Consider the following 22341-nt stretch of genomic DNA (forward strand, 5'->3'; position numbering starts at 1 on the left):
ACCAGAGTCGTAAGTCAAAGCCAAGCGGCAAGGGTCGTTTATTGCAGGTTCGAACCTGGACCTCCGCGCACTCATTGCCAGTGACGCTAAGAGGCCCCGATCAGGGTTGGTACAGCGTTTTTATAGACAGAGACAAATAGCATAGGGGAGGTTTCAGATTATGGGGGGCCTGATTAGTTGATTTTAAAGTAAGGACATTTGTTGTTCTCTGATTGGGCGTCCTTTGTCTGTCCTTTGGCGGGAAGGCTTTGTCCGTTACTTGTGGCAGGAGAAAAAAAGGGGAAAGGGGAAGGGGGAAGGGGGAAGGGGGAAGGGGAGCAATGTGTTAAGCAAGCAAGATTACAGAAGCGAGAAAATGCTGGTTAGTAAGTATTTTCATAATCTTAGGGTATAGCAAACTAAGTCTAGAAAAATTTAACGGTGCTCACATTGAACAATAGGCAAGACATATAAAATTTTAAATTCATTTTCCACAGGGTGTTAGGGATAGAAGGAAAACTTGTTTTTTTACCATGTACCTTTTTAAACCTTTTGGTTATTTATCACATATATGTATAATAGCCTATTCAAAAATAAGTCCCATGCAATAAAAAGTTAAGAGGGAACAAATCAAAACGGTAGAATTTGCATTGTACTTTCTGAGGTCTTCTTGAAGACTAGATGAACACATCTGAAGGCTAGAATGGGAACACCAGGAGGGCAGGGACTATCGTGTGTCCTCAGCACCAAGAGCAGGTCTGACACAGCACGCAATAAATGGGAGTGACTATTCCAACAAGACTTTGTTAGAAAGAGGCTGCAGGCTCTTTGGCCTGCTGGCAGAAAGTGATCAACCCTTGGTATAGCACACCAGTCCTGTCAAACAGGCAGGACTTTTATTTCATTTTATAGGCTGGGAAAAGTAAGGCACAGAGAGGCTAAGTAACTTGCCCAAAGTCACTCAGCCGGTTGAATCAAGATTACAAAACAGGTTTCTCCTTGGACCCACCCCCTCTGCACCATGCTATACGTCGTCTAATTTTTTTTTTTAAATGGCCTTTTTTTTCGATCTTCATAAGCTCTCTGCTGTTAAATACCTACACTTGTCATCACTCCTAACTTCTCCATGAAGCTATGGCATCTCCATTTATGTTCTGTCCTCTACAAGGGGTTGGTGAAACAAGCCCCTCACAGTCTAGGGGGAAGTGGAGGAGACAGACGAATATATAGGTGGGTTAGATGGTTCTTAGTCACACGCACAGGCTCTTTGTGGGTACCATGCTGAACCCGCAGGAATGAAAGCCCTCTCAGGGGCAGAAGCACTGTCTGTGTTTCTGATTCAACTGGCCTCTCAGCTTCTCAATCACTATAAACACTTTTCAGCACACTTAAGTCACTGGCCTGCTTTCTCCTAGAACTAGAGCTCCTTGAGGGTCAGGCCAATCCGTATGTTCCTTCTCAGCGCCCCAAGAATAGTACAGGACACAAATACAGTGCAAATGAATGAATGAAAAGCTAAGTTACAAAATGGGCTCAGTCCTGTTTGTTTTGGGGACAATCAACCATTCCCAATGATGCTGTAAGAGAGCTGACTTTTTTCTTTCAGTAATTACAAAACTCCCTGGAGGAGTCACCTATTTAACGCAGGGTACAATTTACCATGCTAAAAAGGCCTCACTGTCAAGGGGTAAGCAAATTACTTTCAGACTGAAGAGAATTTTAGAAATCTGTTTGAACATTGGTCACAAAAGAGTCAATGACAATAGGAACTGTCACCTTCAAGAGGACTTTTCCAAATCACACAAAGTCCCTAAAAACTGCTGAGGGTTACTATGAATTCTGATTCCTGAGCTGCAGGAGGTTAATTACGTGATGTTCCTTTTGACTAGGAACTAGAACATTTTATGCCCAAAGCCATTATTTCACTGACCCTGACACTGGGGATGGTAGCCCCAAGGTCTAATCATCAAAAAGAGGCACCATGGCTTTGCCAATGCCTGCTATGGACCTCTCCATCACTTTGGGGGAAAGTTTTACCTGGCTCCACCTCCCATTTAATTGCAGAATGAACTTCAATTAGGAGTTTTTGTAGAGCCTGATCAATTAAAGAAAAAAAATTTTAACATTTTATTTATTTTTGCAAGACAGAGAGAGACAAAGCCTGAGAAGGGAAGGGGCAGAGAGAGAAGGAGACATGGAATCTGAAACAGGCTCCAGGATCAGCACAGAGCCTGACACGGACGGGGCTTGAACCCACGGACCGTGAGATCATGACCAGAGCGGAAGTCAAATGCTTAACCCACTTAGCACCCAGGCACCCCTAGCCGGATGAATTTAGTAAGGCATGGACTTATAGAGAAGCCTGTTGTACACTTTCCCTGAACAGGTCAAATATGGACAGGCCCCGGGTGAAGAAACTAATGCTTGCTTGCTTCCTTCCTTCTTTTTTTAAAAACGTATTTATTTTTGAGAGAGAGAGAGAGAGCATGCATAAGGGGGGATGGGCAGAAAGAGAGGGAGAGAGAGAATCCCAAGCAGTCTCTGTTTTGTTAAAGCAAAATAAATCGTGAGATCATGACCTAAGCCGAAATCAAGAGTCGGACGCTTAACTGACTGAGCCACCCAGGTGCCCCGAAACTAATGCTTTCTGACTCTTCTATACACGTAGTATACATAAGGAGGAAGTGATGATCCCTACCTCTGCATCATCCTTCATTTTAAAGAGGACTTGTCCCAGCCTTTCTTTAAAACGGAAGCTCTCCTACCCTGCTGAGGTCTGTTTATAGGATACTCTATTGTACCCAAAGGAGAGTCTGGAGACAGGAAAACTGAAACCTTGTGAACCTGGAACCAATGACTGAAAATCAACTAAGGGGTGGAGAGTGGAATTTCCCAAAGGATGGGGCCCATACAATTGATGTTTCCTTGCAAGATGACGTTAGGGAGCAGGAGAATACTGAATAATGCTCAGGGCTACACAGCATTAACTGGGTAACATAACACTGACATGCATACAGAGAAATCAGCTTTCAGTTCTTATTCAGTTCTGTCTAGGTCAAAGAGAAATTCTCAGTATGGTGTTATTAAACACCTCTCTAAGCCTTCCCCTCCTGCAAGCAACAGTAACTAGCTACTTAATAACATGGTTTCTTTGTGTTGATTTTTTTCCCTCCCTCCTCTTCCTTCCTTCCTGCCTTCCTTATTTTTTTTTAAGATCTAATATTAAGCCCTTCGTGAATGGGCCAGCATCCCATCTAGCAAGTAGAGGGATGCTTTCAATTTATGAAAATTAATTTTTTAAATTAAGTTAAAAGGAGTCAATTTAAAGAAAAATGCAAAGTAGGCGATATATAGGTCTGGTGAAAATCATAATGGTGACACATGAATGGCTTGGGCGCCAACCAGGCTGAGGGGGGGCACATTCCCACTGCCTCTCTACCAGGAAGAGAGCTTGGTTTCCTCAACTATTAAATAAGACCACTCATCCAAATCACCTCTTCTGTCTTCTCCTACTCAGACTTAAAACATTTCTCAAATTATGCCAGGCAATTAAAGAGTAGGATCTGGCTTGCCCCCTCAAGAATCTTACTCCTTGTTACATGTTCCCAGAACCTAAAACAGTACCAGGCAAATATCTGTGGCTTGACAATGCTTATTGCCCGAATTCTTGAAAAAGATTGAAAAAGAGAAAAAAAAATTGCACTCATTTTATGTATCTGTTGTGTGAAAGCAAGGCACCCCAGTGTTAAGGACAATGACCTCCGTGGCCTTGTGGCACAGGGCGAAGAGAAGCTACGTTAGGAAGAGAGCTGTCCGTTCTGACACCAGGGAGAGTCACACAGGCTCACATCCCAGACTGAGCCTGCCATCCGGCCTCCTCCTGCTAGCATCCAAGCTGTGCATGTAGGGCCTGTATCTCTGAACACAGGGATGAAGACTGATTGGATAGAGGAGACACCAGTGGATCCACATAAACAAACGTTGCACCTCAAAGTCCCTCGTCTGGGGGCTAGGAGTAAGGCATAATGTGTCACGACTGTCTTTTCACGTTCTCACTGATTTGGAAAACTGGGAATCCTGAGTTCTAACACCTTAATCTCAGGGTATAAAGCAGAATTCCAAGAGAAAACAGAATGTGAGACACTTTCAAAGAATCTTGCCTTTCCCTAGATATTTTACTCATACACCATCAAGTCTGACAGACTAAAGTTCTGGTCTCTTCAAAATAATGATTATTGTAACAACGATAGCAACAATAATAATCAGGACCATCACAGCCAAAGATACAAGACTGACAACCTCCACCTATTAAATACCTACTGTAAACCACGCCCCACACAGGCAGTTCATATACATCCTCTCATCTCATCCCTCACAACATTATGAAGTAGAAAGCATTTCTCCCACTTTATTTTTTAATAAGTATTTTCTTATTTGTTTGTTTATTTATTTATTTATGAGAGTGAGTGGGGGAGGGCAGAGGGAGAGAGAGAATTTGAAGCAGGCTCCACACTCAGCATGGAGCCCAACACAGGACTTGATCCCACAGTCCTGGGATCATGACCTGAGCCAAACCGACTGAGCCACCCAGGAGCCCCTCTCCCACTTTAAAGATGGAGAAACTAAGGCTTAAAGAAATTTAAAGTGCCCCACAGGTCACCTGGCTGGCGAACAGAATGGTCTTTATTTCAAACCAATCCTACAGATGTCCCTGGTTCATGCTCTGTTTGTTTTCTCTCAGGGTTTTCTGGCTGCAGGATTCACTGCATCCACTATGCACAAGGCAGGGGGTCCAGAGTCCCCATTGGCGCTCTTTGCACTTCTCTAGAACTGTTTTAAGAGCAAGTAACATGCTAACTTTATAAGTTACCCGTTAATTTATTACCCTTTTCCTGCTGGTATCTTTTAAAAAACTTCCCAGTGCCGCTTACAATTTTTTCCCTTAATTCAGCAATATGAAAATGCTTTCTCCAATGTTTTCCGTTAGGGAAACACTAAGCTCCTAAAATCTGAATATACTACCCAAGCTCTTAAAGATTGTTGCATCTACCCAACGCTGCTTTCTGAAACTAGGCTCTTGTCAAGATAAACCAATCCCTCAAAACTATCACTAATGATCAACAGTTAGAAAAAATACAAAGATGTTAATTAAGATCCTCTTATGTGGAAGCCCCAGGACTGAGGACACAATAATTCAAGAAACGGCCAGTTCTAACTCTTGTCATACATATCATCTTCATCCTGGAAGAAAATCACATTGAAATTTCCCAACAAGCAGTTAAGCTTGCTGAGGCATCACTGAAAGTGTGGCACGACCCCCAGGAATACTGCTGCTGTTCCCCCAACCCCCCAACCCCCAACTCTGCCCCCCTCAGTCTGGCTTTGCAGCTCTCACAGCCCTGCTGTTAAACCAGCATGTGGGGCCTGGATTCTGAGATGTTCTCCTCTCTCTCCCCCTAGATATTCCCATGGTGCTCTCCTCACTCTCTCCACTGGATATTCCCATGATGCTCTCCTCACTCTGTCTCCTGATATTCCCATAATGCTCTCCTCACTGTCTTCCTCAGACAGCTCTCCATCCCTACATCCTCCTCCACCATTCCCTTCTTCAGGGAATTCCAAACTCAACATGCCTGGCCAGTACCCCCTTCCAGACTTTTCCAAAAGCCTTTTGACTACCACATGACTCAGAAGTCCCGCATCTCTCCCCCTTCTCCTGATTCATTCATTTGTGCCCATCCATCTAGCTTCCCAGACTGTGATACATCTTTCACTCTTCCTAGGTCCCCCTCCACTCCTGTTAATGCACAGGTGGAGAGGTGCCAGCACTGAAGCCAACTTGTGAGTCTAGACAAACTATGCCATTCAATACATGACTATTTAAATTTAAATTAATTAAATAAAATCCAGAGTTCAGTTCTACACTGACACCTGTCACATTTTAAGTGCACGGTAGCCACACAGGAAAAGGAGCTGTCCATATTGGACAGCACAGCTTTAGAGGGTCTATACCCCTGAAAGCCTCTTGCAACCAATTCCTTAGGCCAATCTGGTTCCACATTTACTAGGAATGTTGGGTGGGAAGAAAAATTCCCACTGGGTGTGAGATACCAGGTGTGAGACAGATCACAGCTCCCTCAGCCACCACACAGGGTCCGGGTCATCCTTTCTTCTTGCTCCCATTCTGTCACATCCCTAACACTAGTTGCCAGGGGAATCTTCACAACTCACATCATGCATTAGGCTGCCCAGGTCTAATGTGAACTCAGACTACTTGATATGATCCCAACCCAACTTCCTGGGCCAACTCCCACATCTCCGCCTGCACCCCAAATAACCAACTCCTGTCCCCATGCCAGCCCCGCACAGCCTCATGCTTTGTCTTTCCCCAGGCTGCCCCCTTCATGTGGAACACTCCCGTGTCCTGGCTGCCAGATGAACCTGTCTGCCTCTCTGCCTTTGGGGCTGATTCAAGTATCACACTCCCCAGGTGTGCATCTTGGTTCCCAAAGGCTGAGTTCTTCTAGACCTCCAAGCTTCGCACCCTGCTCCTGGAACACTCTGAGAACTGTCCATAGGGGGCTTCTGGGTATGTATCTAGCCTGCAGGTGCCCAATCTCCTCCCCCAGACCACTGAACCAGAGAAATCACCACTGCCGGTTGGCCTGGAGATGGGTTTTTGGGGGGCTTATAGAGGAGCCTCAGGCTCTTTAAGAGCTGCCTTTTTTCTTTCTTTCTTTCTTTTTTTTAAAGCAACAGTGTTTTGTTTTTTTTTTTAATTTTTTTTTCAACTTTTTTTTCTATTTATTTTTGGGACAGAGAGAGACAAAGCATGAACGGGGGAGGGGCAGAGAGAGAGAGGGAGACACAGAATCGGAAACAGGCTTCAGGCTCCGAGCCATCAGCCCAGAGCCTGATGCGGGGCTCGAACTCACGGACCGCGAGATCGTGACCTGGCTGAAGTCGGACGCTTAACCGACTGCGCCACCCAGGCGCCCCAAAGCAACAGTGTTAAAAAGCCATACTCACTCTTCAAAGAACACAGCCTTCTTTCCCAACTGCTCCTGGCCCTGGCAGAAGCTGAAAATGAGATTCTGGAATCACAAGAAAGAAAATGACAAAGCATTAAATCGTAATGAGAAGGTGAATGAATGGCTAACAGCCACAAAATTGCTGGCTTCACCAGAGACGGAGGCGGGGGTGGCGCGATGGCTGGCATGGCCTTCTCTCCTCCTGGGCACAGGCACAGGTGTGGCTTCATAGCCCACCTTGTGTTTGGTTCAATTAAGAAACCAGCACAAAGGGCAGGGCACAGCAGATAATGAGCCAGGCCTAGGAAGGCATGAAGGAGGTCAAAGAAGAAATGTGCAGTGACAGGACAGAGCTGGGAGTGAGCTGGTGACTCCTGGACTGCAGTGGGGAGAAAGGCAAGAAGCCGGGTGTGTGTGTGTGGGGCGGGGGGGGACAGGCACACTCAGGTGAAAGGGGGCTCTGAGACCTACCAACGTAACTAAGACCCCCAAAAAAAGACTGAAACTTGCCTTCTCCATTCGTCATTAGGGTTTACCTAAAAGTTGTACTTAGGAAGGAATGAGAAGGGGCACCCGGCTGGCTCCATTGGTAGAGCACGTAACTCTTGATCTCGGGGTTCAAAGTTCAAGCCCCACACTGGGTATAGAATTTATTTAAACATTTTTTAATTTAAAAAAAAAAGGGGGTGCCTGGTTGGCTCAGTCGGTAGAACATGTGACTCTTGATCTCACGGTTCTAAGCTCGAGCCCCACACTGGGTGTAGAATTTATTTAAACATTTTTTTAATTAAAAAAAAAAAAAGAGGGGTGTCTGACTGGCTCAGTTGGTAGAGCATGCAACTCTTAATCTCAGGGTTCTGAGTTCAAGCCCCAAGTTGGGCATAGAGCTTACTTAAAAAATAACATAACACAACATAACAACATAACACAGAATAAAGAAAGGAATGAGAAGGTGGCAGCCAGGGAACAAATGAGGATAATGTTTCTACCAGAGTGGCTGCTAGAGGGACCCCACAGCTCAAAACCAGGGCTGGATAGGGAGACACAGTGCCAAGGCACCATGGCAGAAGAATGAGAAGCCCAGCAAGGGAAAGTAAATCCACAAAACCCCTGAATTATTTCAGAGGAGTCAAAGAGTTAAACCTAAAAAAGTAAAATAAAACCATGGAAGTTCTGTAAGACCACATAAGAACTCTGTTTGAAAATATCTCAGCAGGGAAAGTCTAAGTAAGATAGAAGGTCCAGAGGCCATAACGAAAAGATTAACATGTTCACTGCATAAACATGTTTTCAATGTCCACATGGAAAGATACACCATGACCAAGATCAAGATTTGTCAATACATACTCAGACACAACAGACTAATTTCCTGAATGTACAAAAGGTTCCTAAAAATCAAGACAACAACAAAATCCAATAGGAAAATGGGCAAATGATCTGAGTAGAAAATTTATCAGAAAGTAAACACAAATGACTTTCGAACATATAAAAAGACCCTCAAGCTCATTTATAATAAGAGAAATGCAGATTAAATTGACAAGCTAATGGCAGTCTTAATTTTTTAAAGTGGTATCTTTTTTTTTTTTTTTTTTTTAAGTTTACGTATTGATTTTGAGAGAGAGCACACAAGGGAGGGCAGAGAGAGAGGGAGAGAGAATCCCAAGCAGGTTCCACACTGTCAGCACAGAGCCCGATGCTGGGCTCAAACTCACAAACTGTGAGATCATGACCCGAGCCAAAGTCAGCCACTTAACCAACTGAGCCACCCAGGCAACAATGGCAATCTTTATTTACCGTACCAGCAAAAAATGAAAAGTTTAGTAACAGTCTATGTTGCAGAGACTGTGGGCAAATAGATGCTCTATACAATGTACCAATTTATATTCCCATGAACAAACTCTATGCATGGCAATTTGTTAAAATCTGTGACATTGTAAAATGCACATACCTTCAACCTAAGAATCTCTTCTAAGAGTTTATGTTTGTACCTAGTGTATGAAATCATGTTTGTGGAAGGTTACGTGTCACGGTAGAATCTATCATGGCAAAGGAGTGAAATTAACTCATGCCCACTTATAGGGCATCTGTTAAGTAAACAATGGTATAGCTTTATAAGGAAGTATTATGTATAGCCATTAAATACAAACAAAATTAAACATAAGCCATTAAAATAATGAGGCAGTTCTATTTGTCTTTATGAGTAATGACCTCCAAGGTTCATTCTTTTTTAAGATTTTAAAAAATTTATGTATTTATTTTGAGAGAGAGAAAGGGAGGGAGAGCATGAGCAGGGGAAGGGCAGAGAGGGAGGGAGTGAGAGAATCCCAAGCAGGCTCCACAGTCAGCAAAGAGCCCGATGCAGGGCTTGATCTCACGAACCGTGACCTGAGCTGAAACCAAGAGTCAGACACTTAATCCACTGAGTCACCCAGGTGTCCCCCAAGATTCACTGTTAACTCAAAAAAAAAAAAAAAAGCAACACCAAAAAACAAGAAACAGCAGAGAATGGATAGAATAATACCTTTTGCATTAAAGGAGACAGAAAGAAAGAGAGGAGAGGGAGGGAGAAGGATACACAGGAAACCGGTTACCATGGCTGCATCTTGTATCTTTTGACCTTTTTTTAGAGACAGAGAAGGAGCAGAGGAAGAGAGGGAGAGGGAGGGAGGGAGAGGGAGGGAGGGAGGGAGGGAGGGAGAGAGAGAGAGAGAGAGAGAGAGAAAGAGAGAGATTGAGAGAATCTCAAGCAGGCTCCATGCTCACCAAGGAGCTCAACACGGGCATGATCCCATTGCCCAGGATCACAACCTGAGCGGAAATCCAGAGTCGAACGCTGGACCAACTGAGCCACCCAGGTGGCCCCCTGTTATATCTTTTGAATTACTATCATGTGCATGTGTAAGGCTTTCTCTATTTAATTACAAAATATAATATAAAGTCCTAAAATAGAATGGTCTATCCTGCATTGTCCAATACCGTTGCCACTAGCCACATGTGGCTGTTTAAATTGATCAAAATTAAATACAATGTAGAATTCAGTTCCTCAGGTGCACTAGTCACATTTCACCTGCTCAAGAGCTACATGTAGCTAATGGCCACCACCCTGGGCAGGGAGCATAGAGAACACTTTCATTAGCACAAAAACTTCTTCTGGCCAGTTCTGGACTCTAAGCTAATTAAAAGGCCCACAAGCAGGGGCGCCTGGGTGGCTCAGTTGGTTAAGTATCCGACTTTGGCTCAGGTCATGAGCTCACGGTTCATAAGCTCAAGGCCCGTGTCAGGTGAACTTGAGAACCATTCCAGGCTCCACACTCTCTCTCCCTCTCTCTCTACACCTTGTGGGATTCTCTCTCTCTCTCTCTGCTCCTCACTCACTCCCACTCTCTATCTCTCTCAAAAATAAATAAGTAAGTAAGATACAGGAGTTCAATTTATTTAAAAAAAAAAAAAAAAAAAAAAAAGGCCCATGAGAGAACGACCAAACCTTAATTGTTTCACATAAGGGAAGAAACAAATACAAATATGAAGGCCGGTAGCCTGCCTCCCTCTCTCTCTCTCTCCACAAGCTACACAGGCTGCCTACTAAGATAACAAAGACTGGGAGAGCTGCTGCCTTGTGTGACTATCCAAAGGTTAAGTCAGTTTGACAGGAACTTCAGTCCTCCTTGATCAAGTCCAGCATTCTAAGACAAAAGATAAGGATTTCCATTCTGGAACCATACATGTGCATAAACTGGAAATGCATATCTCCTTTGTGGCTCTGGGAGAGGTACTGATAAGAGGAGAACTCTGTCTCTCTAGGTTCCAAAGTGCTAGCACCTGGTTCCCCCTGGGTGTTCTGGCTCAAGAACCAGCCAAGCCCACAACTCCCTCCCCTGCTTCTACCAGCTAAGGCAGCTTCTCAGGCAAGGAAATTCAGCCTAGCCTGGCTGGTCCTGTGGGCAGGGAATCAGAGAACCAGATAATCCTGTTACCCCGATTGCCTGGAGAAGGGGACACAGTCAGTGGGGAGAAAGTTATGCAGTTCAATCAGGACTTCTGCTGGAAGGGAAGTAGCTCATGTGTCTTGCAGCTGTTTTCTAAAAAATTGTATCAGTCAAGAAACAAGCAATAAAATACGCAACGTATGCCCTGACCTAGCCTAGCATCTTCAAAACACCACTGCTCGGGTTAAGATGTAGACTATGGTGATCGTTTGAAATAACTGCCTGCCAAGAAAGCCCAGGGGCGCCTGGGTGGTTCAGTCGGTTAAGCATCCAACTTGGGCTCAGGTCATGATCTCATGGTTGCAGGTTTGAGCCCTGCGTCAGGCTCTGTGCTGACAGCCTGGAGCCTGCTTCAGGTTTTGTGTCTCCCTCTCTCTCTGCCCCTCCCCCACTTGCACTCTGTCTCTGAAAAATGAATAAACGTTAAAAAAATTTTGTTGTTGTTTTTTTTAATTTTTTTTTTTAACGTTTACTTATTTTTGAGAGAGAGAGAAAGCATGAGCAGGGGAGAGGCAGAGAGAGAAGGAGCCACAGAATCTGAAGCAGGATCCAGGCTCTGAGCTATGAGCACAGAACCCAACATGGGGCTCGAACTCACAAACTGTGAGATCATGACCTGAGCCGAAGTTGGACACTTAACGGACTGAGCCACCCAGGCGCCCCCAAAACTTTTGTTTTAAACAAGAAACCCTACAGAAATACAAGACAGTCTCCTGCTGGATAAAAGAAGAGCCAAAGTTACTTGACCTTTGATCTCCAAAGATCCCAAAGACTTCAGTCTCTCAGGGAGTCCAGAACAAATTTTTATTCCAGCACTTCTCTTACAGATTAGTGCAAATGCATGCACTGTCATCAGCTGAGGTCACCTCTCAAAGGTAAAGTGCTAGAAAGAGCACCGCTTAAGTGACTATCTTCCACATGACTGAAAAGAATTAAAATAGCCTTCTATATGGGTATGCAATAACAGAGGGCCTAAAATAGAACCTCAGCACCCCGAAGAAAAACATTCTCCCATTGTGGAATCTGTGATTGGAAATAAAAGGAAAAGCAAGGAGATTAAAGAGGGTTTTGTCACTTCTAAAGGAGGTGAAGTTGGTCGACAGCATTTTCTAACTGCAGGAACAAAGTCGGAGTTCCACAAAAAGGAGCCCTGTTATCAACAGCCAGGAGGGTTGTTTTTTGTTTTTTTTTTTTTAATCAGGACAAGACTTCTGGCTCCCAGCAGAGGCCCAGCATTCAGGGCCCTTTGTGAGCTGGTCCCCACCTTCTTTCTAGCCAGAATCTCCTTCAGAAGGACATCTCTGTAACCCAGGAGAATCAGCATCAGAAAAAGGGACGTGGTGAAACCACGTGGGAGAGTTCACAGTTAAGAGGAAAACAGTTCTGTTTAGAACTTAATCCACATTAAAAAAACCCCAAATCAAATGTATTTTAAAAGCAATAGTAAACATTAAACAAAATTAGGTCATAACTGCAATCCTGTGCTAATTCTTAGAACAAAGAATAAATCTCACGTGGATCATTTTAAAGCCTGATAAATCCTTCCAGTTAACATTTGGTGACCAGGGCTATTGCAAAAAGGACATTTTTGCAAACATACCCAATTGATCTCTCAAGGGCTTACTTGTTTGATTTTCAAGCCTCTTTCCCCTTTTCTTCATCAGGTGTCACACTGCCAGATCCTCATCTATTACTGCCTTGACATGTCATTCCAGCAGTTCTCCAACATCGCTTGCTTTCATTTCATGAAGTCTTGCCTCTCTCACAAGAGTTACAATTTCAGTGTTTGTCCTGTATGTATTTGCAAAACATCCTACGAGCTGGGAGAGATGACCAAGATGTAGATGGTCCCGGAGCCTGGCTTGAATACGGAGGCAGGGGTGATAGAGTGGAGGCTCAGTCTGAACGTCTCAAGTTCATTACTGAATATTTTCCTACTATGATGACTTCCGCTTCTCCTCTATAATCTGGAAACCGCAGGGAATCAGATACCAGAAATGCTGATACTCTGACCCTCTGGATGACCGCACCTGAACCGGTTTTTTATTTTTCTCTATTTCCCCCAATCTCTCCACCTGGAAGATGCCCATGACTTACCCCGATCTTTTCCTTCACGAATCTTTCTGGCAGAGCTAGGAGTTATCTCCTTCAGTGTACCTGCCCTTGGTCCCCCAGTCATTAGGAACCTCCATGCCTCAGACATTTTGTCGGAATACTCGTCTGTTGTGGCCCTGGGGATGTGTGTCTTTTATCACAGTACCCGTGAGAACACTCACTGTGCCCTCCACGAGGCTGCAAGTCTTCAACACGAGTCTTACTACATCTCTGCACCTTGCCACAGCACTTGAGGACACACTGCCTTGCCTGTGGCAGGCACTTCGTAAATAAGGATAAGCCAGGAGGTCACGAATCAACAGGGCTGCCCACCAGTGCCACTGCAGGCCACTCTTTCACTCTGTTCCTCATGGTCACCAACAAAATGAACAATCTTCGCAGTGCTGAGTTTTAGAGGCCTTTCCCAGATGGGAGGCTGGGACTCAGAGAGGTTAAGCAAGCTGCCCAATGTCACACAGCTCTTTCTCTGCCTCCATCCCATTCCACCAGTGGCTCCCAGTGGTCCTCAGCACGATTCACACGGCTACATAGGATTTCATACCTCCCCGTCTCTCAAGCATCATCCTCTCCTGTCACACACACCCCCTGTCTCTGAGTGAGCTATAATCCCTGACATGTCATGCTCTTTCATACCTCCACGGCTCTGGCACGCATGACACCCTCTCCCCCATGTGCCTTTTCTCCCCCCATGCCTGGTGAGCTCCAGCTTGTCCTACAAGTCTTGGCTGGGAAGCACAGCCCCAGTCTGTAAATGCTCCTCGGGGGATTCAGTTCTGCAGTTCTACAGCCTGGGTTCAAATCTCTGCTCTGCTACCCACCAGCTGTGTGACCTTGGCGAATCAGCTGACCTCCTACAGCCCCTGTGAAAGGACAAAATGAGAGGATGCGTGGAGACTGCCCCAAGCAGTGACGGGCAGATACCAAGTGCTCACTCTGTACAGCCAGGAAGACCCTGCCTGCCCTCCCAGGCCTGGGGAGGCAGCCCTGCCACCCCTCCATCCCCTCCAGTGCCGCTCAGATGCGGGAGTCAGTGGGCGTGTCTGTGCTGCTGTCTTGATACTCCCAGAGTCTAGCCCATTGCTCCATTCCCAAAATTCATCACACACAAGGCTCGAATCTTGTTTGAGACATATCACAAAGTAAACATCCAACGCCAACAGCCACAGAGCCACAGCTTCTGGAAAATAGCCCAAGGCAAAGGCTGCTATTACTTTATATAATTGCTTCACAAAAAGAAGAGGATCCCAACCTGCAGCAGTGTAAGAACCTCTCCCTACGTCATCCGCAGACTGCCCTGTGCCCCTGAATCAGCAGTTTCCTTGGTGCAGCCTCAAACGCATCCAACGACAGGCAGTGACACCCTACGTGGCTTCTGGGATCGGAAAGCCTGGAATATGATCCAGAGGGTTTCTGAGGGCCCAGTTTAGGAGCATATCTTGACCTTCTTTCAAGAGACAACTACATCCAAGGTCAGATAGGACTTTGGTTTGCAAAAATTGTGTCTAGATCAGGGTTTCTCAGCTGTGGCACAACTGACATTTTGGGCCAGCTAGGTCTGTGTTGTGGGAGGCTGTCCTATGTATTGTAGGATATTTAGCAGAATCTGGGACCTCTACCCACTCGAAGCCACCCCTAAGTCGTGACAAGAAAAAATGTCTCCAGACACTGCCAAATGCACCCCTGGGGACAATGCTGTCCTCAACCGAGAGCCCTTTTGGAGGAAGTGAACCCACTGACCTCCAACCCTGGATTTATTGCTAAAGTAAATCAATAAGGAGCATTCTTAGCCACTTACTATATCTACCTTGAAACACTGTCTTCCAGTCCTCAGGGATTTTTTTTCTTTTAAGTTCACAGTCTTGAAGGCCAGGCTGCACAGACTCCCCCAGGTAGCATTTTAAAAATATAGATTCTGGGAAACCATCCCCAGAGATTCAGATTCATTTGGCCTGGGGCAGAGGCTGGACATAGGTATTTTTAAAAAATTCCCTAGGTGGGGGCGCCTGGATGGTTAGGTTGGCTAAGTCTCCCACTCTTGATTTTGGCTCAGGTCATGATCTCACGGGTGTGAGATCGAGTCCTGCTTCAGGCTGACCGGGATTCTCTCTCTCCCTCTCTCTCTCTCTGCCCCTCCCTTGCTCCTGTGCATGTGAGTTGCATGTGCTCTCTCTCACTCTCAAAATAAAATAAAATAGGGGCGCCTGGGTGGCTCAGTCGGTTAGGCGTCCGACTTCGGCTCGGGTCATGACCTCACGATCCGTGAGTTCGAGCCCCACGTCGGGCTCTGTGCTGACAGCTCAGAGCCTGGAGCCTGCTTCCGATTCTGTGTCTCCCTCTCTCTCTGACCCTTCCCCGTTCATGTTCTCTGTCTCAAAAATAAACATTAAAAAAAAAAATTAAAAAAAATAATAATAAAATAAAATAAAATAATTTAAAATTCCCTAGGCCATTCTAACATGCAGCCAGGATGGAGAAACACTGCTAGAAGACATTTCATTTGATTCCGTCTTCTCCCTAATCCTTTGAATCTGGCAGGGTTAAACGACAGTGAACCAGAAAGTGAAAATGAGGCTAAGGGGATTTAAGTATCATCCTAATTCTTTTTTTTTTTTTTTTTTTATAATTTTTTTTTTTTTAACGTTTATTTATTTTTGGGACAGAGAGAGACAGAGCATGAACGGGGGAGGGGCAGAAAGAGAGGGAGACACAGAATCGGAAACAGGCTCCAGGCTCTGAGCCGTCAGCCCAGAGCCCGACGCGGGGCTCGAACTCACGGACCGCCAGATCGTGACCCGAGCTGAAGTCGGACGCTTAACCGACTGAGCCACCCAGGCCCCCCAAGTATCATCCTAATTCTTGACAATGAAATATCCTCGGCACATTCCATTTCTTGGTCCGCAAGTGACTTGCCAGAAAGAATGGAACTTAACCCTGTTCGCCCATGGCCTTTTTGATATAAACAGCGCCATCCTGCAAAACTTTCTGGAAAGATGGAAATGTTCTCCATCTGCTCTGCCTAATACAGTCACTATTGAGCACTTGAAATATGGCTAGTGTGACTTAAGAGAATTTTTAAAGTTATTTAATTTGAAGTTGATAGCCACCATGTTGACAGTATGAAAAGTATTTATGTCCCTACAGGGTCACAGAGATACAGTCCTATAGCCTGCTAAATGCCACAGAACAATGAAAACTTACAAAAATGTATGCCTTAAAATATCTAAGTGCAACAGTCTTGAAATTATCAAAGGCAATCCTAACTTATGCCAATAATCAAATTAGGAGAAATTTTAACGATTTTTTTTTTCAACCCGCCGAGCTGGTTTTCCAGCATATTCCAAACACTTAGCTTTGAGGGAGACATTCCTGGTCCTTTTCTTTTGAACACTCATCACTGTAAAAATTGACCTAGTCACCAAAACAATCAGGCATTGGTAAAGAATATGACTGGTAGGGAAGCGGATTTCTACTCTGAGCTGCTTACTAGGAAAAAACACTCACTGTTATTTTCCTTCTCTCCCTAATCCAAAGCAAATCTTTGATTCAAACCTTTTGCCCCAAAGATAAGTCTGAACCAACACATAGTGCAAACCCATGTAACCTCTAAGAACGAGTGTTTTATCTTCCTATCAGTAGTTTCACAATTACTTACAATTGCATGAACTGTATTCACACATTTACTCTAGATATGTGCAGCCTCACAGAACTCAAAGCTCAGATTTTTAAAGCTAAAAAACAGAAAAGGCCATTCTTTTTACCAAAGCAATGGATGGTGTAGTGTCGAAGAAAGCTTCAGAGGCCTTTCTGACCACACACACAAGATGCTTAATCTCAGGGTGCCTGGCTGGCTCAGTCGGTGGGGCATGTGACTCTTGATCCTGGGGTTGTGGGTTCAAGCCCCCTTTGGGTGTAGAGATGATTTAAAAATTAAAATCTTAAAAAAAAAAATGCTTACCTCTTCTTGGTTGGGACTCCTCTGGCCCACCTCTAAGCAGAGTCAATATGAGCCAGTCAGTAACGATTGAATACATTTCCAGTAATTCAAAGTGGTAGCCAACACTGTCTCACTCTCCATAATAGCTGGTGCTTACTGAGTGTTTACCACATGCTGGACCTTGTGCTTTATCTAAATCTTACCATTGCCTTCTGAAACAGGTGCCATTACCAGAAGCTAAGACTCAGAGAGGTTAGATAATAGGCCCATGGCCACACAGGTAGCAGTGGTAGCAGTGGGATTTGGACCCAAGTTTCTCTGGGGGGAATCCTCTGGGTCATGAACAAAAACAAACCTGTAATTATAATGTTAGGTACCATGCTGAGCCATTCTCCCTGTGATCAGGCTGTAGCTCAATGAAGGGAGTTTGGTGTTCCAGGGTTCAGAAATTCTGAGTCTATCCTTACTTTGGAAACCATGTCATAACTCTCCCCACCCCCCCACCCCCCCCACCCCCGATCTCTCTTTCTCTCTCTCTCTCCCCTTTTGTCCTGGGGCTTCACCAGGCAGATGGGAAAAAGGGTCTTGAGGAACGTTTCTGATCCCACCAGCATAGCTGCCCCAGAGAGCATAGGCAGACACATGCAGACAGAACTTTCCAAATGCCATCATGAAGGTGAAAGGCAGTAGGATCCCAGTTATAAGATCCCAGGGGAGAAAGGAATCACTTTCAGTTGGGGCCAGGGGAGGAATCAGAGGTGTGTTCCTGGAGGGGACCGGTGAGCTGGAGCTAAGGTAAGATTTAGACTTCAGAGATTCCAGGGAGGGCATTCCCAGAGGAGGGAACAGCCTAAGCAAAGGCAGCAGGTCACCTGCCTGGATTATAGCACAGGAGGCAGGGGGTGGGGGAGGGGGGAATCAGGATACAAAGAGGGAACAGAATCTCCAGGGGCCTAGACTGATGGGCTGGGGCAGTACTGGGAACCCAGGAAGTGAGGACTGACCATCCCAGGACATGTTTAGCATCCCAGCCCTGGTACTTCTTAGCTGTATGGCCTCCAGCACGTCCCTTCTCTTTGGGCATCAGTCTCCTTGAGGAGGACACCCAGGACCCCTCATTGGTCTGAGAAAATATTTTTAGAAAAATAAATTGGCGCTAAGAACATAGATTATTAATTTCTCTTATTTCTGACTTCCTATGTTATAAAAATGTTGATAAGAATTTATTAGTTACGGTTGGGTAAAAATAAGTCTAGTGGTTCAGAATGGGGGCTTTGAGGTCAGATCCACTGTGCCCTGGGAAGGGGGCACATTCTTCCTCTGAGAAATGGGCATAACATTGGTACCTACCTCTGGGAGCTGTTGGGAGAAGTAAGGCAGGTAATCCTCTAAAGGTGCTTAGCACATGATCTGGCAGCCAGTACTTATTCCACGTCAGCTATTATTTATAATAACTTAACTCCCAGCCAGGTAGAGCCAGCCATTAGGGTTTTCTGAACAGGTGAGAGGTGAGGCAAATGCTGGTCTCCAGTCCAAGCTGAAACCTGTTCTTAATCAACCAAACCTCGGAGCACAAAAAGGGCTCAAGGTACATATCCCTGGATGCACAGCCTCTAGACCCTCTGGCACCCTCTTCCTCTCTCCCTATCTCTCTTGTCAACTTGGCCTCCTCCACTCATCTGCATGTGCTCTGCCCTGCAGCCAGCGTTACACAATCCGAATTTCCAAGGCTGCCAAGAAGCCAGTGAAAGTGTAGGCGGGGGATGCTGGGGGTTGCTGGGCGGCACCGGGCTGTTGGGATGGTTGTACCAGCATCTTGACTCAAGGGTTGCTGGGAGGAGAGGGCATGAGGCCAGGGTAACTGGGGTGGGCTGAGGAAAAGTGAGCTGAAAAGCTGCTGGGGGTAGGTATTGGCTGGGGGAGAGAGGTCCCGAGGGGCGCAGATATCTGGGGACCGGACGGGGGTTGGCGCCATTAGCTGGGAGGTCGAGCTGCAGCCTTTCCTCGGGAAGTGAGAGGAACGAGGGTGCAGGAGCCTCCAAACCATCCAGCCACCCGGAGGGACGCAGAAGGACTGGTGCCGGAGCCAGCGGTGGGAGGCGGAACAGAAAAAGGGTGCAGGTCCCCGACCCAGCCTCACCTCGTCCCTGGGCTTAGGGCAGCAGGCAGACTGGGAAGTGGGGGCATCTGGGATTCGGGGAATGTCAAACCTATCCAGGCACTGGAGGGGAGCGTGCAGGGGCTAATGCCGGAGCGAGGGAACGGAGTAGAAACAGAGGTGCAGGTTCCCGACCCATTTCGCCCCGTGCGCCGCTTGCGGGGCGGCCTGGCAGCCTTGCAACGAAAAGTGCAGGGCAGGTCACAGGGCCGGGGCGGGGGGGGGGGGGGGGGGGAGCCCCCGGATACCCTCGCTTTCAGGTGCGCACCCCCCGCCCGGCCCGCCGGCGCTCACCTGACCTGACCTCAGGCGCCCGGAAAGTGCCGCGGGATCCAGAGGCCAGTCCTCGTCCCCCAGCCGCGCTCGCGTCCGGCAGCTGCGCTCGTGCCCGCGTCGCTCGGTTCCCCGCGCCCGGCTCAGCCGGACGCCTTAAAGGCGCGCCGCGCCGGCCTGAGTCAGCCGACGGAAAAGCCGGCTCCGCCTTCGTCGTCCCTGGTGCAGCTCCGCGGCTGCAGCGTCCGGTCTACTCTAAGCTCCTCTGCGCCCCAGCTCAGAGCATTAAACCCGGAGGGGCGAGTTAGTGGCTTCCACAACCCGACCTTGGCAACCTGTCTCCAAGCACTTAAGAGCCCAGGCCCCAGTGCCAGCGGCTATTGCTCTCGGCTCTCAGCGCTAAGTGCCGAGGGCAGAACCCGGCCGCCCCGCCCCGCCCCGCCCCTAAACAGCTCACTTATAGGGCAAAGGCTATGGACTGGGACCCAAGGAGCCACAGTTCCACAAGGCACCGTCAGAGTTCGTCGAGGCGTTGTTTCGTTTACTGAGCAGCTACTATGTGCCTAGTGCTACTGGGCACGTGGCTCCAAAGTGACTCTGGCTGGATCTCTGCCCCCCAAAGGCTCAGAAAGATAGGCACAGGCTCACAGGCAAGCCAAGCAACACTGCCTTACACATGTCGTCTCATTTAATACTGTAAGGTACGCGTTGTGATTGGCTTCCTTTCTCAGAAGAAAGGTGAGCCGCTTGCCCATGGGTTCAGCCTATAAAGGACAGAATTGGGAATTCAAACCCTGCACCTGGTTCCAAAGCTGGGGGTGGCGAGGGAGAGGGTGGGACACAAAATAGTAACCTTGGAAAGGCTTTCATCCACTGCTGGTTGAATCCCCACTATGGTCATTTCTTCTTTTTAAGGACAGTTAAACCTAATTAGGCAAATAAATAAAAAATTAGGAGAGGAGCATAAAAGTTATCACCCATTAAATTCAAATGGTGTTGTTTGACTAGCTTATCTACCACAAAGCCTGGATTTTTGAGCATCTGGCCTCAGTTTACCACTGCACCCTCATCTAGTATTCTGAGGGTGCCCAAGCTGAATTCTACCACTTTGGCCTTTGAATGGGCTGTTCCCTCCACCAAGAACTCTTCTTTTTCTTCTTGGCCTGACTACTTCCTCTTGACTGTGCCTCAATTTATTTATTTTTTCTATGCCTCCATTTAGATGTCACTTCCTCCAGCAGGCCCACACTGCACTAGGGACTTCTTCCATCAGAGTGTTTATTCATTCATATAATAAAATCTTACTGAGCACTTACTATGTGCTGAGCAGTGTGTGAGGGGTGGGGGTGAGGAGTGGTATCTTCTGCTGCCCTGAATGAAGTCTTCCTTGTCTGTCTCTTGCTCCAGACCTAGGTGGGACCAGTGCCCAGCAGGACTCTCTTGGTATTTAACTCCACCACAAAGGCAGCCTCCCTCCTGCCAAACCCTCCAGACTGGCAGAACCTGGTTGAGTTGGGCAGGTCCTGGTTTTTAAGAATGGGTCACGGACAAAAAGCTTCAGAGATGTGGCAAAGGAACATCTCTGAGGCCACTGGTAACTACCTCGTAAAATCTGCCTCTGTTAGGGCTGCTGGAATCCATCCAGAGTTAGGGACAATCTCCCTGGCTTGGGCTGAAGCATCTTCCTCTAAGACATTGGCCATCTCATCATTCAGATTTCAAGAGTTACATTCGACATGCTTCATGGAATTGTTCTCAGAGCTTCAGGGATAGTGTACTCATCAAAGAGTAAGTTGCTCAGGATTCTCATGGATCATGATTAACCAAATATGGTGATTTGGGAGACCTATCTGAAGAAATTAGTCAGAAGACAACAGAGTGATATGACATGAAAAATATGAAAACAAGATATTACAAAATATGCAGAATAGACTGAGCAGATCTAAAATCCATTTAAGCAGCATCAAAGGAGGAGAGGCCAGGGGCGCCTGGGTGGCTCAGTCGGTTAAGCGGCTGACTTCGGCTCAGGTCATGATCTCACGGTCCGTGAGTTTGAGCCCCACGTCAGGCTCTGTGCTGACAGCTCAGAGCCTGGAGCCTGTTTCAGATTCTGTGTCTCCCTCTCTCTGACCCTCCCCCATTCATGCTCTGTCTCTCTCTGTCTCAAAAATAAATAAACGTTGACAAAAATTTAAAAAAAGGAGGAGAGGCCATATTTGAGGTGGTAAAGGGTGAGAATTTCTAGAGCAGAAAAAAGACATGAATCCCCAGTTTTAGGAAGCATAACACATCCTAAGCAAGATAAATAATAGGAAATCCACACCAAGAGACATTGTAGTGAAACTGCAGGATACTAAAAACAAAGAAGGGGTGCCTGGCTGTCTCAGTGGGTGGAACATGCGACTCTTGGTCTCAGGGTTGTGAATTCGAGCCCAATGATGGGTGTAGAGATTACTTAAAAATAAAATCTTTTTAAAAATAATTTATTCATCCACTTTTAGAGAGAGAGAGAGAGAGAGCGCACATGTGTGTACACGCGAGCAGAGTAAGGGCAGAGAGAGAGGAGAGAGAATCCTAAGCGGGCTCCACACTGTCAATCTGCACTGTCAGCACAGAGTCCCACATGAGGCTCAAACCCACAAACCTGAGATCATGACCTAAGCCGAAATTAAGAGTTGGTTAAGCATCCAGGCTCTTGATTTTGGGTCAGGTCATGAGACCAAGCCCTGTGTTGGGCTCCATGCTGAGCATGGAACCTGCTTGGGATTCTCTCTCTCCCTTTCTCTCTGCCCTTCCCCAACTTGCCTGCTCTCTCTCTCTTAAAATAAATAAAAATCTTTAAAAAAATAAAAATAAATAAAAATA

General features: G+C 46.4%; 1 protein-coding gene across 3 annotated transcripts in view; it reads right to left on the reverse strand.

The window, feature by feature from the left end:
- Positions 1-19882, reverse strand: part of ABHD6 (abhydrolase domain containing 6, acylglycerol lipase) — a 56160-nt gene extending 36278 nt beyond the window's left edge. The window contains exons 1-2 of one of the 3 annotated variants that reach the window (XM_058726404.1): positions 19508-19881; positions 7009-7073 (exon numbers count right to left, since the gene is read on the reverse strand). The gene's annotated coding sequence lies outside the window, so the exon portion shown is untranslated. Of the gene's footprint in view, positions 1-7008; positions 7074-19497 lie in introns of all 3 variants that reach the window. The other 2 variants (XM_058726403.1, XM_058726405.1) reach the window with 2 other exon arrangements.
- Between the last annotated feature and the right edge of the window lie 2459 nt (positions 19883-22341).

Source organism: Neofelis nebulosa, chromosome 4 (genome assembly GCF_028018385.1).
Source record: "Neofelis nebulosa isolate mNeoNeb1 chromosome 4, mNeoNeb1.pri, whole genome shotgun sequence".
Classification (NCBI taxonomy): Eukaryota; Metazoa; Chordata; class Mammalia; order Carnivora; family Felidae; genus Neofelis; species Neofelis nebulosa.